This window comes from Mycteria americana, chromosome 4, assembly GCF_035582795.1.
Source record: "Mycteria americana isolate JAX WOST 10 ecotype Jacksonville Zoo and Gardens chromosome 4, USCA_MyAme_1.0, whole genome shotgun sequence".
In the NCBI taxonomy this organism is placed as follows: Eukaryota; Metazoa; Chordata; class Aves; order Ciconiiformes; family Ciconiidae; genus Mycteria; species Mycteria americana.
In genome coordinates, this window is record NC_134368.1 from 30,184,695 (window position 1) to 30,200,464 (window position 15,770).

Below are 15,770 nucleotides of genomic sequence, written 5' to 3' on the forward strand. Positions count from 1 at the left end.
GAGCTGCACAAAGTACAAAAATTCAAACCTTTGCAAAAGTCTAAACATGTATTTAATATACATATTTTTAAACGTAACTCCATAGGACTATGATCTCATACACTGGAAAGATGTCATACTTTTTAAACAGAAACAAAAACAAAATACCAAATGAATATTTAATAGCAAGATTGAAACTGTTTTTATGAAGTTAATACATCTTTATTCAAAACTGACTAAAAATAATTACAATTTTCCCTATGATAAGGTGAAATTGGATGATAGGATTATGAATTCCAGACAATGTCTTCCCAAAGGATGACTAATAGTTTATCCTCTTTGTCAGGAAGATCAATCACATTGAAGATGGTCGTGACAGGACACGAGAGTGTAAATGCATCCATTACCCTGACAGCCTCTCCCCAAAGAACCTCAAGAAACTGAGGTCTACAACATATATACTATCAGTCTTGTAAATGCCAGTCTCTGTGGGTTATCCCTTTGGCTGGGTCTGCTGTAAGTGCCTTTCTGTAAAGAACAGGTTACCAGAGCAACTGGCAAAAATGGAAGTTGAACTATTTCTTAAGGAATTGCTGCACAGGGACTAGATTTATACCCCTCCCCGCCCCCCGCCAACCTCACTGCCCGTTTTACTGCCTGACTGAGAAAACTGTAGGCATAAGTGGGATTTACAGCATAATTTTCCATCATTCTACACTGTCTCTTGTTCCAGCACTGCACAAAGACTGTTTGTAAGGAAACTTTCCTTGCTGATAATATTAGACTTACCATCTATTTCTGATACCCCTCGTTACTAGACACTGCAGACACTGTACAGACAGCAGAAATTAAGAAAACTGCATTTGTGGAGTTGTATGTACCTTTTCTGATACTGGTAAGCATCACATGTTATCTGACCTCCTTGAGATCTATCCAGTGCAGTGTCCCATATGACTTTCTTTGCTATTTCCACTGTTCAAAGTAAAGACCAGGTAACATTGAAAATGCATACAGTACCAGTATGGTGTGAGGTGCTAGCAGTATCTCGCTTGATAACTTTCTTCCTATTCCAGTGATTCAGTCTCAACACTGTCCTAGTACTGGGCTTATCTAGCAAGCAGGACATAAGTCGAAGGTCAACTTAAAGATGGTGGAGTTATCTGAACGTCTGAAACAGCCAGCTCAGGGTGAGAACAATAAGAGTGGTAGCTCTGTCTATGGAAAAGGTACAGCCTGGGTGACTTGACAAGGTCTGTAATCTGATCATCACTATTTCCCACAACAAGAGAAATATAAAGAATGTTGGAGAGAGTTAATTGGTTGTCAGAAGTGTTTTTCTTAATCAACAGCTTATTCAGAAGTTGCAAATGCTGCAATCCAAGATTTCGGGATATCTCAGCTAAATTATTGCCCTTACCCACAAGTAACACCTCAAATACCCAGGCACAGATAAAGATAAGGATTTAGGTGACTTCTAGGAACCTAAATCCAGGTGACATTTAGACAATCCCTGCTTGACTATGTAACTTCCTGCAGTCCACACTTGCCTACATTTTCATATTAAAGTCTTCAAAGTCTGCCTGAAGTTTTGTTTCTGGTCATGCTGGAATATAGCAGCTTAGCAGCTACTCGTGGCAGGCTTCCCTGAATTCCATAACCTTGGTTTGCACAGCCTGTATTAGGCCCCCTTGGGAGGTCTGAGTGCAGGTAACAGAGGAACAACACAGCTCTGTTATGATACAGATCTCTCAAAACACAGCTGCCATAACTACTTTTGAAAGCACAGCCAAAAGAAAACAGAGAAAAATGGCATTAAATTGCCCTTTCTAACAGTGCAGTGGTTACAATGCTCCTGCAGGAAATCGGGCTGTTGAGTTCAATTCCCTCTTCAGCCTGAAGCAGTTAAAAATTACATCTACAACTCAGTAGAGCATCACAACCACCTGAACGTAGACTCCTCCTGAATCAGAGCACGCTAGCCCTTGAAGTCACAATATTCTGTGAAAAAGAACACAGTTCTGCTGGGCCAGATAATAGGGAGCAGGACCATCACTACACAGCCAGTGATTAGGGCACTCGGGAGCTGACTCTCAGTTTCTTCAAGACAAACAAATGTAAGATCCAGCTCATTTTCCTAAAGGAATGAGTCCCAATCAAGATGCACTTCTTGCAAATCCCAGGCAAAAGTGCCCAACCCTACCCAGTGTAATACAAGGTAAATGCTGACCCATGACTCTACAAAGAGTTTGTCTTAGGAGTAAAAAATTTATGTTATCAATAAACAAAAAAATTGTATTCTCAAAGAATTGAGAAAACACACAGAAATAGTACTCATCATCAATTTTTTTGACTCTTCTTGTGAGGAGGAGGTGATATTGAATATTTTGGAGGTACATGAGATCTTAATCATCCCAAGCACAAGTGTATAACTGAGAGCAGAGTTACCACCACTGTTGTACAGATGCCTCAGAGCTGACCTAGGAGAAACATTAAATATGTGCCAATGAAAACAATTAGCTTCTTATGTTCCTCTGTTTCTGTGAGAAATTGTTTCTAAAATCTATTGGCATTGTGGATACCAGCTACTTTAGGCAAATGTTCATAGTAAAGGAGAACCTCAAACATTTTCTTTCTTGTCAACTCTTGAAAGCAACAATAAACTTCAATCTTTGCATTGACAACTTACTACCACAGATTTTAAAAGGGACTGTTGTATCCAAATTTGCTTTCAGTGACTGCTCAAGAAAAGAATGTTGGATTGTGAAAGACATGCTTCTCTAAACACCACAAATTGCTAGTTTTGTATAATAGCAACATAAATATTTATAGGCAACTAAACAGCATGTTGTATTTTTCCCTTCTACAGGAAAAGACCTCATGAAAAACACTAAACCTATTTAAAATCATCATCGGTGACTCAGCAAGTATAAACTTAATTTTTCCAGTTTTCCAATTTTGCCAGTTTTCCACTACTTGAACATCTACATGAGCTTTTTCCACCAATTTCTGTGGTGAATATGAAATAAAACTAGAGATAGTGCAATGGTTCCTATATCATCAATGAGACTTTAATAGTGTCCTATAGATAAAGATAAATGCATTATACCTACTCTTTATATATTCCCTGATACTGTTTATTTTCCTCTTGCCACCAAATACTGCAATACACAAAGAATATATGCACCAGTTTTAAGTGCTCTAGTATGCCAATGGTATCTGCATAAACTTCAGACATGCTCTGTCCTCTCAATTCTAATAAATAATGGAATAGAGGCATAAATAATGGACTAAAGGCATAAATAATGGAATCTTCAGATAAAAATGGGCCTGTAGAAGGAAACAGGGGTGCTACATGCTTATTCACTTGGCTTACTTCAAGCTTCAAGGTTAGTGGCCAAGATAAGAAACCAGTCTCCCTCAACTCTTTCTGTAGTCAATAGTTTCTCTGAATCATACTCTGTAAGACTGAGGTACCTTGTAGATACACATTTATCTCCCTTTCCAAGGGAAAGGCAGGACTTAGAAGCAGAATCTTTGAGGGCAGACTGAAAGAAACCAACCCTAAATGCTGGAGATTTTGGCATAAAATAGATGTAGCACAGCACTGGACCAAAAGATATTCTCAAAACTTGAAGAATACTGGTGCAAGTTCCCTTCCTACCACTGTTGTTAGAAAACTCGATTCAAGAAAGACTTTTTTGAATTAAATACTGTGTGCACCATAGTTATGAAATGCCAGTGTTTGGTTTTTAAGGCAACAAGTCATTTGCTTTTAATACAATCAGGTTTTGTATTAAACAAGAATATAGTCAGAATACAGGATGCTTAAAAACATCAGATAATTTCTTCTGACAGCTAAAAAATTCTGTCCCTAACGAAATGCCATTAACCACTGCTTACCTGAGTGCCATTCTTTCAGTAATGACTGCAGTAAAGGAAATAAGTGGAAGTAAAGGAATAAAGTTACACCATAAAGTAACTCGGAGCTAATTTCAGCACAGATTTTTAAAAAATCCTAGGCTTATCTGGGACTGCTGGATCAGACTGCTCACAGCTGATTTTCTGAAACCACAGAGGCAGAAAAAAATAAGATGGAAAAAAAATACAACCCCATCTGACTACAGAAAGACTGAAAATTCATTGGACCAAAATTCACAGCTTATCTTATGCAAGATGTGGGGAGAATCCGATCTCATGGGTGTCACTTCAATAACATGCCTGTCATACTAAAGCACAGAAATGACAGATCACATTAAGATTTATGGGTGAAAAGCCTATGGTAGCATGTGATTTTCCTTTTAGACACAAAAAGTATCTAAGTTACTAGTCTATAAAACAGCCTGAACCATGGTATAAGCACTTGACAAAAACATTTCCTGCTGTTGTCACCACAAACCTAACAGATGTTCTCCCAATAAAGAAATATCATTAGGGCTTACAGCCTACTGTCAGTACCTTCTATGCATAATGGGTCTCTACAGAGAAATGTAGGAGACAACTGCTGGATCAGAAGCATCAAAATACCTTGGGCAAGCCATACACCAAAGTACTATGCGGTGTTTATGCTGGAAAGAAGTGGAAAGAAGACAAGTGCTACCATGAAATGCAGAAAGACTGTCATTAGGAGGCAGTAAACAGGTGGCCTTGTAGAAATCCTCAGAATGTCATGGAGGAATCTGCTACCCAGCCAAACAATAGTTCATGTATGGAAAATATGTTAGATTATGAAAACTAAAAAGATGTTAGATTATGAAAACTATGTGTAGTTCTTTCCATATCCTTGATATTGTTCCTCTTCTAATGTTGAAGCAGTGCTCTGTTGTCAGCTCCTGTGATTTTATCAACTCTCATGATGCTGGTCTTAAAGCTCTAGATATTGGATCCACATGACCATACCAGCCATTACAGCTTTCCTTTCCCTGTAAGGGAAGATGGTTCCCAGCTCTCATGACTACAGAGCAAAAACTGAACATGTGAAGTGCCAATGTTTAAACACACAACAGCATATATAAAGAGATTTAAACATACTCATTCTTACAGCCTCTTTTGACCAACTCACAATATTCAAATGCCTGGGAGTAACTAATAGAAGCTGCAAATGTTCTACATTTTTTATCAGTTCTGTCCTGTTCACATGAAAATTTGGGAGTCAGCAATGCACTTCTGTTTGATTACTTTATCATCCAAAAAATATAACACCATGCTTTAATAGTCACTATAACACCATGCTTTAATAGTCACTGTAACAAGTAGAAAGTGTAAGATAAATCCTCCAAAGTTACAGGCAAAGTCACAGGCGAAAAACAGGAACAGGCAAAAAGTCACTGGAAACAATGTTTTGCATAATCTTTCATTTTCAGTGTTACAGGAATCAGAGAGCCAAACTGAAATGGACCAACTGAAGAATGAACATTAAGGCAGCATAAGAAATTGGATACTAAGCGGCTTTTGTCTGCAAATACAAGTAATACTCAAATTCCAGTTAACACAAATTTAAGAACAAAAGTGCCATAGTTATTCTGAAAGGAAATCGTGCAATTTAGGGGAAAAGAAACTTTTCACACAGCAAGGCAGCAAAAAGAAAAAAAAACTTTTTCATACAGCAAGGCCGCAAACATGAGAAGCATGTTATTATCACATGAAGTGTTATTTGCACAATGAAATGCACTAGTTTTCCTGATAGTTCAAGTTCACTGTAATCCTGTAACTTCTCCCAGGAAATTCCATATCCTCAGACAAACTACAAATTGCTGACATAATTCATTCAAAGTTCATTTTGATGACCAGAACCTCCTTTCCCATCCATGAAATAAAATACTCTGATTTACCCCTATTTTAACCACTGAAATATAAATATACTAAGTCATCATACCAATCTGAAATCCCAGTCAGGGAGATGTCATATAAAGCTGGGCACATCTTTCCAAAAGAAATATTTGGTTGGTGCTAGATGCCATGTCCAGCCAGATTCGTCTGGCCGAAGCAGAAACCTGAAACACATTTAACCTTCCTGACTTACATTTTCACTTAAAGTAAGTAGAGGGTAACTGTGTCAGTGATGTTTCTTCTGTGTACAGAAGACACAATGTGTAAAGTAAGGTGATTTTTTTTGCCTTTCAGACTACCATAGAGACCCATTGGCCCCTTCCTCTGTTCAGGTGATCTTTCAAGTTGTTATTAATCCAGCATGAGACACAGCGTAGTAAAAATCCAAACCGGGCATCACCAGAAGTCACCAATTCAGACTACTGAATGTTGATGTGGTATTCTTTCCTTCATTTCTGTTGCACAAATTTGGGGTTCTCAACTCCTGACAAATAATTTCAGCAGTTTTGTGAGCCACTGAGACAAATTTGGAACTGAGAAACTGTGGAGATATGCATGAGAAGCTCAGAAGAGACAAGGTGACATTCAGGTATGTCTCACCCAGCTCTGTGACAACACAGTTCTGATGCTGCTCCAGCTTCAGTTTGAGACAGAGCCAGCGGTAAGTTTGCTGAGACAAAATCCAAACACAACTATGGTGTTCCAGTTATCTGTGTGTTTGAGACCCTGCACTGCTGCCTGCCAAGCTAGATCTCCTTTGGAGTACACCGACAGTGCTGTCCAAACAGCGTGACTGCAGACCCCTCAGGCATAACCCACCCTCACTTTGAACTTTCTAGCTGAGGTACAACCAGCTATCAGAGCCACTGACACACTGAGCTCCAAATCTGTTTTTATCCGGGATGACAGATGAATGTTGTGCTGCCAGTGGTGTTACCAGCGTCCAAGTTACTATTGTACAGCGTATGCTCAGTTTAAAAGAGCTAGCTCCTGGTGCAACATCTCTTTCATAATTCATTCGTCCCTTTCTGAAGGCTTTGAGGGAGGTGGAAATGAGTTGGTCACTCAGACATAAGCACTACGTCCAGGAGATGTGGAGCTCTGAGGAGTTTATTCTCATTTCATCTAGTTCTTTGGAAAAGGCTCCAGTGTTTTATCTTGGCAATGTAGTGATTTTAAAGGCACTTTGAAAAGCATCTGTTTGATACTGAAATAAATCTGATACTGAAATAAATCTAAATAAATAATGTAATAATTGGTCTCCCTGAGAAGATTTGATTTAGAAATCAGAATGTTATTCACATGCAAACTATTGACCTTGGTTCTCCATTACAGGTGATCTATGCTTAACATCTCATGGAAAGGGGTGGAAGTGGAAAAGAAAGATTTTCTTCGATTCCATGTATCTGGCGTGATACCAGTAACTGCTCTCCACCTCATTTAAAATGAGAATTAGACACACCGTTTAGCCATCATACAGAGTCAGTACTGATCACTCTTCAAAATTTGAATTAGAAGAGAGGGGAAAAAAGGATATTTATCACTCCTAGAGAACAGTAGTATCACCTCTTCAATAGCAATATGTTTGAATCTCTTCATTTTTCAAAAGAAGTGCTGCTGAATAATGATTCTACTTTGGTATAAATGTTAATTGTTTACATACTTATATATTGTACATATTTACAATTATTAATAATTTCACTGATGTAAACTTGCAACTACAACAATGGATGCTTCCCATATTTACAATGGAACTTTGTTGAATTTTCAAGAACATTCCAATTAAGAATAGTTCGGCTGATGGCAAACTTACTACAATTCTAAGAACTCTTTTCTTTATTACTAACAGCTGGTGGCAAAGATGTGTGGTGTTGCCATGCCTCATAAGCTGAGCAAGGTTTAGGAAACATATGGAAGATATCAAAGATTTTTCAAAAATGGAAGTGTCTATGGAAGACATTCACTTTAAGAACTAGACTATGATTAGCATTATCTGACATTTCTCAATACCAGAACGTGAACATCCATTCAGTCTACCTCAGCAGGCAGTGGGAAATTGTTCTGGGGAAATTAATCTGTAATTAATGCAGAATTTATGCTTTGGGGGTTATTAGTTTTCTTTAAGTTTCTAGGGCTTGCAAAAATTACTCATGAACGTTTCAACAGTGCCATGCTGTTTTTCTGAACACACCCAGAGACCACTCTAATGCCTTCCTGACGACCCAGATGTTCACTGCATTGAGGTTTGCTAAGCAAGTAGAGAAGCGATGGCTGAGAATCACAATTCAACAGGCAGGGGAGTAACACAGTACTCACTCCAGGTTCCTGCTTTGCTGAGAATTCAATAAGCAGATGCTTGCACAAGAGCCATTAGCACCAGAAAGCAAAATTGGAAACCATAAAAAACCTAAAAAAACCCCTTAGTGGCCTAATTTGTGAGAGTAAAAAGATTTTAAAAAAAACATTTTGAGGGGGTGGAGGGATACAGTTAGAGGAAAACCTCCTCTTAAAAGCAGCTCTCAAGCCTGGAAAACTAGAAGTGACAAAAAGAAATCCTGCCTGCCCTGTGGCTCCCATTCAGTGTATCACTCACCGCCTGTGTAGAAACCCCACCAGAAGCCCCACCTCACACAAGGCAACTAGACCTCATAATGGGACATACCTTTTTTTTTTCCTATTAATGCCTGATCAGTAGGCTTAGCCTTCTGAACTTGAAGGTGACCAGTCACAGAATCACAGAATCGTATAAGTTGGAAAAGACCTTTAAGATCATCGAGTCCAACCATAAACCTAACACTACCAAGACCACCACTAAACCATGTCCCTAAGCACCTCATTCAAACGTCTTTTAAATACCTCCAGGGATGGCGACTCAACCACTTCCCTGGGCAGCCTGTTCCAATGCTTGATAACCCTTTCAGCGAAGTAAAATTTCCTAATATCCAGTCTAAACCTCCCCTGGCGCAACTTGCGGCTATTTCCTCTTGTCCCATTGCTTGTTACCTGGGAGAAGAGACTGACCCCCACCTCTCTACAACCTCCTTTCAGGTAGCTGTAGAGAGCGATAAGGTCTCCCCTCAGCCTCCTTTTCTCCAGGCTAAACAACCCCAGTTCCCTCAGCCGCTCCTCATCAGACTTCTGCTCCAGACCCTTCACCAGCTTGGTTGCCCTTCTCTGCACACGCTCCAGCACCTCAATGTCTCTCTTGTAGTGGGGGGCCCAAAACTGAACACAGTATTCGAGGTGCAGCCTCACCAGTGCTGAGTACAGGGGCACGATCACTTCCCTACTCCTGCTGGCCACACTATTTTTGATACAAGCCAGGATGCCATTGGCCTTCTTGGCCACCTGGGCACACTGCCGGCTCATATTCAGTCCAACATATATGTACCATGCACATTGCTGATTATACAATTACTTAACCTATTTAAAATCAGAAGCTTTCAATGGCATGAACTGGATGCTAAACTGGAACGCAAGCTAAACAAATGGCAGGAATCTTCTTAGATTCATTTGAATCTAAGGATTTATAATAAGGAATATTATATATATAAGGAGAAATAGGGAGAAATAAGGAGATATTTGTCTCCTTATGTTTCATGCATTTCTTATTCATTTTTTCTCTAAAACATATAGATGTTTCTTACACTATAAACATCTGCCTAGAAGAAATTAAAATTTTGGATTTGAATGCGTAATGTTAACTTTACACTACGGCCTTTTTTCTGAATTGTGAATAAAAAGATACTAACCCTTGGACCAAGAATAAGAGCAGCAGCAATATTAATCAAAGGAAAGAACATGGTTTAGAGTCAAACCAAAGCTTCATCTGTTCAGCATAGCTGGATATTTATTTGTCCTCTTCCCAAAGATGAAAATGGACTTACACAATGTCTCACAGGTCGCTAACCTAATACCTATAAAATTTAGAGGTGACTCATTCATTTTTCAATAGGATATCACTTTGTTCAGAAACATGTCATCTCTGAACATTTTGCTTCAGTAGGAGAAAATAAAGAAAGAGAAGGATATTTTTTTGAAAGTACCAGGACATCTTGACAGAAATAACTGAAGAGGTGACGAGAAATTAAACCTATTCATTCTTGTCGAAGTTATGAAATAACGAGCTGATATAGAAAACTCAAGATTAAGTGGGTTAACAAGGCACTTACATTGGTGTATGTGTTTGACTATTACTTTGATATAGTATCAAAGGTTTATGGATCACATAAGGATTTGTAGGATAAAAACTTCCATCTAAGTCACTGAAACAGTAACAGTCTGGTGAATTATTTTGTCAAAGAAGAAAAATCCTACTGTATTTATGGCTACGACTATTCAATTCTATTCAATTGCCATCCCTAGAACAGATGCCAGCTTTCCCCCCATTCACATTTTCTTTGGAAATCTCCAAGAGTCACATAATAATCCTACCTATGATGAGGAAGAAGCTAATGGAAACCATCTGGGTTCTTAGCCCTTCCAGACCACTAGCAACACTACTCCACTCTGACTTTATAGGGAAAAGGAGAATTGTTAATAACTTCTAAACACATTCAATCATCATTTCAGACTTCCTTTCCAGCCTTGTCTACAAGCACTACAAATGTATTTAAACTTGCACCTTTAAAATGGATGAGCAGGGACAAACCAAAGCTTAAAAAAGGCATTTACTACTTAATTCTTTTGTTACATGGTTGCTACAAATCAAATAGGAAGGGGGAAAAAGAAAAGATAGTTACTTACTCCTACTTACTCTACAGTTCCAGATATTCTTTCAGATACATTATCCATTCAGACAATATTCGCACGTGCATAGAACTAGCATCTTTCAAACAATAAGCTGTCTCTCAGTGATGTCTGTCCCTCAACACTGTGTGATGGCAAAAATGCACAGGCTGTTAAGTCAAGGTGGGCTCAGCCATCTGTGTTTCTTCCTGAAGATGTGAAAATGCAGGAGGTTGGGGAAAGCCTGACAACTGTACCATGTTCTGCTTCTATAATCTCCAGGTCCCACTGGTTCTGGGACAACTTTAACATAGGCAAAATAATCCACCCAGCAAAAGATTTGACATCGGAAACAGGAGCAACAGAAGAAATCTCCGTGTTGCACCACTGGCACATGGAAGTCCAGAGCAGACATAACTGTATATTACAGATATATGCTGTAGTATTACATGAATGCAGAGCTGCAGGTCTGAGAGACCTGGGATGGAAAGCTCCTCAGTGCTACCAGTGGTTTTATTTCCAAGAGAATGCCCTGACTGCTTTCTGAAATCTAATGAGATGGACAATGCAAGGAGCACGTAAGTGATTTCTTACTGCTTCATGCAGAGGCAGCAAGGGGAAAAAATTTCCCTAGGAAATGCTTCCTGAGTCTGAGACACTCTCAAGTAACTTTCAGTAATACTGGAGTGACAGTATAGGCTATTTTGAAACTAGGAGCTCTTTGAGGTGATGAGCAATGGCAATTGCTCTGGGCAATTACTATTACTGTTAAATCACTGTTAAGTTAAATCTCTCTGGTATCGAACAGATCAGACGTGGAAGAGTCTAGTACATTAGTTTTTAAAACACTATGTTGCTTACATGGCAGAACTGAGCGTTACAGGTTTGAGGAAGACAAGAAGGGAAAGACAGACTTTGATAATCACTGGCCAGCCGGTCCCAAAGCACGAGCACCATCCACTGAACATCAGTCTTGAACTCTCTCTGAACTACGACGCATGAATTGGAATAGATGCAGTCTGATGCAGTCCCAAAGAAGGAAACTCATGTCTACCTTCACTTCCTTTTCCCTAAGGACTGGATGAAGATGACTTAAATGTTCAATATAGAAAATGCTTCTTTTGCAAGAAAAAGTGAGCCTTGGAATTCAGGAAGAGCAGGAAGAGCACCCACAGTGATGCAGCCTGACAGTCTTATTTCCCGCAGGTTTATAAGAGCTGTCCCCCATGGATTATTCTATGAGGAAAAGCTTTTAAAAGTGCCTCAATTTCTGTGTCCTCTCTGAAAAAAAGCAATTTGTATTGATTTAGCACATATGCAAAGGCTAGGGTCCCACAGAATGCATACTGTTGTGGGAAACATGCTTTGCAACGAGGGGCAGAGCTTGAATCATCAAAGCATAAACTCCACCATTCCAACGCAGCTCTGGCAGTATGTGATTTTCAGTCTCTTCACTTTCTAGAGGGCAACGCGTTAAAAACTACCTTATGCTGGCAACAACACTAACAAAAATAGAGAATTATAAACTGTGTCACACCCAAAGAAGCAGATGCTGCAGGGGTTCCACTCTAATGACAGAGATGGTGAAAAGGAACTGAAGGACAACTGGATTCATTTCATCCCTTCATGATTTGGGGATCGGGGAAGAGGGACAGTGGAGCAGACAACCACGGAGGTAACACTGCCACTTTGGTCAGTTGTGAGCAAACATACGTTCCCAAGCTGATGCTATGATGAGGTGGCCATCACTTCTAGATAATTCTGTCCCTGATTACACGGACATCTGTACTGGGTGTAGGTGGCAAGCTGCTGGCAGTGGGGGGACTGCAGGGGTGGCCTCCATGAGAAGAGGCCAGGGGCTGTCCCATGCTGGACATGGCCAGTTCCAGCTGGCTCTGCACCACAGGACACAGCTGAGCCCATCAGCCAAGTTGGTGGTGCCTCTGTGAAAACATATTTAAGAAAGGGCAAAAAGCACGACACGGGCAGAGAAGTGGAAAAAGAGTGAGAAACAGTAGTGCAAACACCAAGGTCAGAGGAGAAGTAAGTGCTCCATGGCGGAGCAGATATTCCCAAAAGGACTGCAGCCCATGGAAGATCCACACCGGAGCAGAGGAAGAGTGAGAAGGAAGGAGTAGCAGAGAAGAACCACAGTCCTCCCCTGCAGCGCTCGTTGCCTCACTGAAGGGACTGAATGCCACCTGCGGGGATAACAAGGGGGAAGGAGAGGAGTCTGGAGTGCAGCTGAGCCTGGGAATGGGGGAAGAAGTGTTTTCCCCAAGTGTTTTAATGCTTGCTTCTTTTTTTTTTTGTTTTGTTTTACAGTAACTGAATCAGTAATTTAATATTTATATTAATCAGTAATAAACTAATTTCCTCCAGTCAAGTCTGTTTCGCCCACAACAGTAATTGGTAAGTGATATCCCAGCCTGTATCTTGACCCACGAGTTTTCTCACACTCGTTCTTCCTATTTTCTCCCCTGTCCCGCAGGACGGAGAGGGGGCAAGCGAGCGGCTGTGCGGGTGCTTGGCTGCGAGCTGAGGCCACCCCACCACCATACCCAGAGCAGGCCGTGCTCCAGTGGGTGCCGAGGGCCAGGAACTCCAACATGGATGCACCAGGAGAAGGCATAGCAGCAATCAGACAACGCTTTCTGGTACCTATCGCTGCCTTTAACCTCCAGATATTCAGATTTCGCAGGTAAAACAAGCAGAAATAAGAGCATATGCATAAATAAATAATTACAAGCACTGCTTTAAATTATAGTGGCTTGAAACCACAGCTGAGGAGAATCTATCCCTTCAGGGGAGCAGTCTTCTGCACAAGGTAGGCACAGGATGAAATCAAATTTGGACTTCGGAGCTAGCAAGATTCTCATCTCTTTTTGAAATGGCAAGCCCTTGCCTGGTTGCTGTCTCATTATTATTTTTACATTTAGGATATTAAACCATTATCCCTGCTTCTTTCATGTTTGCTGGTTGGAAAGACAAGCCGAAATTAAAAAGGCTACTTGGAAGGGAACCATCTGTTCCACAGCAGGACAGCAGAGATGAATTACGCCTCCATCCGACAGTTAAAAAAGGAGCAGGGCAGTGACCGTTGGGCTACCAAAGCGCACACCGATGCGGACGGGGGAGCTCCCGGCGCCGGGCGCTGTGAGGCGGCTCAGGCCGACACGCTGCCCGGCCACGAGCGCTGCCGGCGGGCGCGGCCGGGCGCGCGGGAGCCCCTCGCGCGAGCCACCGTGCCGCGAGCGGAGCCGTTAGCCTGAGGGGAGCGGTCAGCGGCAGCGCCGGTGCGGCAGCGCGAGCCACCGGGCCCCGGCGCTAGGACCTGCCGGAGGGGCGACCCGGCTGCTCTATTTTTACTACGGTATTTTTTGCATTCAGACTTTCCACTGCAGGCGGCCCGGGTCAGGGGATCCGCTCTGCCGGCGGAATCTGACAGGTCAGCCCAGCAAGTTATTTATAGAGGGGCGGGGGACAGAGGGAAGGGATGCGAGCGGCATCATATTCTTCTGTCGCGGGGCTGCGGGCTGGGAGAGGCACCCACGACCGAGCCTCCCCCTGCCCGTCCTTCAGCCCAGCCGGGCAAGGCGGCTGTGGCGGGGAAACCCCCAGCGCCGCGGCGGGCCGCCGCCCGGCTTGACCTGCGCTTGCCGGCCCGCCCCGCGCCTCCCGCGCTGCGCCGCCGCTCACGGCCTGGGGAGAGGGGGCAGCCCGGGCCGGCAGGAGGACGAAGAGGCTGCGCCGTGAGCCAAGGGGGCAAGCCACCTAGGCAAGGCCCGGGCGCTCATCCTTCCCTCTTTTCCCCCCATTTTTCCTCACGCAGCCTCTCAGGAAGTGAGGACCCATCTCACACACGTATTAACTCCTCCCGTTACAGATCCCAGCAAGCGGAGGGGGATTCTTATGCCCTGGCACCCAGACTGAGGCTCGGGACAGTTCCAGACGAAACTGCACACCCTCACATGACAAAAATTGACTGCAGACGGTCACTAGGAATTAAAAATACAGAGGCAATGAGGGTAGTCAAGCTGGAGCCTGTCTGGCCACTGTCTTCAGAGGTCGTTCTGTGTGTGAAGACCTTTTCAAGGAGGATTTAAGCTTTCCTTGTCCTGCTGTGACAATCTGTCACTTCACAAGCAGATATCATCCACCTTTCTCCCTGGCGCTGGAGAATTGTACTTACCCAGCCTGCCATTTATGAGGTCCATTTCTTTTTGGTAGGGCAAGAAACTGGGACAGAGTAGAAACATCAGTATTTCAAACTGTAATCAGACTGCCCCCCTCAAGGCCTGCTGCTTAGCTGCTTCGTCCTGAAGGCATTTAAAAATCAGGAGGTGTCTAGCTGCCACATTTGGAAGGGCCTAGGCTGCATGTGCAAGCCTAGAACTGCCCTGCTGCAAGTGGCCTGACACCCGCCCCTGCTGAACCCTGGCTGGCATTCAGAAACAAGGCATTCATCTGGCCTTGGAAGCGCTTGCAGAGGATACCTGACACGCTGACAGGATTCAACTCTTCCCACACAATGTACTCGTAGCCACCATCTTTTAAAACCTGACCACACCAGGAGATAGCGCCGTTGTGTGTAACTGCCTCACAGTGCGTGCTGTTCAGACTGAAAGCAGATGACCTGGTATCCGTGGCCTCCTGGTTCAGGTGCGGTCAAAGCCACAGCTCCCATCTCTTAAGGGAAGTGCCTGTAGCGCTTATATTGTGCCTGCTGTACTGGGATGGCCTGAATCTGCTGGGCCACTGTGTGGCAAAGACTCAGAGAGCCCAAACAGCCACTAGGCCACACCGATGGCCTGCCTGTGTACAAAGAGCTTCATTAGAGTTCAGTATTTGTTGGTTAGAGCAGTTGAGAAGCGGTGAGAGCAGGAGCTGCTGGGTTTCTTCTCCGGGTGTAACCATCTCAACATTCCCTTGCCTGTTCTGCCTTCTCTTGGAAGGACAATTCCCCTTCTGGTAAATGAGGTTTCTGTCCGGGTGCTTATCCACCTCAGCCTCCGCACGCACTCCTTGCTTGGCCATGCAAGTAATGACAAGAAATTTTGTGTCTGGCAATACATGGGCTTAGTATAACGGCAGGACAGTAATGTTCCTCGAGGGAGCAGAGTGCTAAGACCTAAACATGTATATCAGCTTAGCAAAAAAAAAAAAAAAAAAAAAAAAAAAAAGAAGCTCCTACGTTCAAGTAAGCCTGCATTTTTAAATAATTACTGGCACTGTTA

At 42.6% G+C, this 15,770-nt stretch overlaps 1 protein-coding gene across 1 annotated transcript in view; it reads right to left on the bottom strand.

Annotated features, from left to right (window-relative positions):
• Positions 1-15,770, bottom strand: part of CORIN (corin, serine peptidase) — a 160,207-nt gene that overhangs the window by 141,669 nt on the left and 2,768 nt on the right. The gene's annotated exons all lie outside the window — the stretch shown is intronic.